Genomic DNA, 2,018 nt, shown 5'->3' with positions numbered 1-2,018 from the left:
ACACACACACACACACACACACACACACACACACACACACACACACACACACACACACACGATACATGTGTATGTTTGCACTGCTAGCCTACCAGGAAACGTATCTCCTGTGTTTGATCTGCTCTGGATCGCTGTGCTCCTGATTCCTGTATTTTAACGTCTTTTGTTTAAACGCAGTGTGTTCTTGTGACATCAGACATTGCTTCATGTGGGGCTGTATGAGCAAACTGTCCACGGCCGCCAGAGCAAGCATCCAGAGCCAATCAGGCAGGTTAACAGTGTTTCTGTTACAAACAGGCACATCTGGTTTGTTTGCTTGTTTTCCATCTGAGAGACACCCGATCTTCTTTAGATCACAGGAAGCACTTTAAAGCATGTCTGTCCAACGTTTGTCACAACTTGAATTTTGCTCCCTGTAACAGACTTATGAAAAGCCCTGATGTACTTGTGTAAATGTGGCTGTCTGCGAATGTGTTTGAAGATGTCAGTGCCTTCCACGTGGCTTCACCGTGAGCGTCACGGGCACCTGTGAATATTTAGATAATCAGCCAAAGTATTTAAAAAAGTCATGTATTTAAGTTATCTTTGTATGTTTATGTCTGTGTATCACCAAAGTTGTTCCACTGCTGCTTAAACATGGTAGGAAAAGAAGTCTGAACTGTAGTAAAGTCTTATTGTTACTGTTTTTATTGACTTTTGAAATAAAAGGTGTTCTGTGGAGTGAGTTACAGTATGATCTCTGTGTGTGTGCACTTCTCAAACATGTGAAGACATACGTGATGGTCACGTCAGGCTGTGAAAGTGCCTCTCCAAAATCCCAATTAGGTTAACGAAGTCCACAGCACATATCCACTTTGTGTCGTCGTCCACTCTCCGGATGTTGCAATGGCCTCGACTGGCTGTTCTGACACATCTGCCCTGACTAAAGTCAATCATTATGGGGGGACAGTCCTTGAGAAATCAGGATATGATCTGATAGCAGCCTGAAGTCGTATGACTGCACAGAGTTAATGAGTCACAAACGGCGGAGGCTGGTCAACAGAACACCAGCTATTGGTTCATTCGGTGCCCAGCTGAGTGGAGGACAGAAAACAGGCAGTGAAAGCCTCAGAGCAGCACTTTGACACAAAGATTGGAGGCAGCGTGCACAAGCATGTCCGGTTTGCTCTCGGAGACAGCGTCCTGAGTTTAGCAATAATTCTTAAATGGAAAAAACGAGAGCGGCCCAGAGACTTGATGTGAGCATTAAAAGTCAAAGATCGGTCAAAAACCACCCAGAATTGGACACAACTGTCGTGCTTTGACTTCTGGCAGGTAATCCTACCTCAGAGAATGCTGCCACTGATTCTAGTCCCCTGTAATGGATGGATGATGGATGAAAGGAAGTAACCCTGATCATGTTTGAGGAAAAAGTAGAAAAAGTCTCTTTATTGTTTTCAGTCTACAGAGGAGACTGTAGAAACCATGTTATCATGTTATGGTTATGTAGCATCAGATCAGATCTAGGGTTCATCCTGCTGGGAGGCTTCAGCAGCCCAGCACACTTCAGCTGGATAAAGGAAAGTGAATGGGTGGATGGGTGGATGGCCCTTTATCATGCTGACTGGCTGTAGTTCAGGAGGAGAGGAGGTCATCTACTGTTTAGAAGGTGGTTCAATTCCTGGCTGCTCCAGCCTGCATACTTGGGTAAGATAGTAACCCTGAGTTGCTCTCTGACAGACTCGTGAATGGTGCATGTTGTATAAAGATCTTTGAGTGCTCTGGCAGAGTAGAAAACCAGTCCATTTTTATGTGTTGTGAGCTCTTCATCTTAATGGTAATGTGCTAACGCTCAAGTTTCCCAAACTGAGGGGTCAGCACTGGCGCATTTATAAGGCCGTTCAAATTAGAAATACATATTTCTTCTTCCACCATCTGACCCGGGCCTTTCTACTAGGGCTGGGCCATATTATACCGTTCACGGTAATACCGGTATAATGTTAGGCAACGATAGGAAAATGAAATATCGCGATAGAATG

This window comes from Haplochromis burtoni, unplaced genomic scaffold (assembly GCF_018398535.1).
Source record: "Haplochromis burtoni strain Fernald_Lab_line unplaced genomic scaffold, NCSU_Asbu1 Contig_193, whole genome shotgun sequence".
In the NCBI taxonomy this organism is placed as follows: domain Eukaryota; kingdom Metazoa; phylum Chordata; class Actinopteri; order Cichliformes; family Cichlidae; genus Haplochromis; species Haplochromis burtoni.
This window is presented reverse-complemented; position numbering follows the sequence as displayed.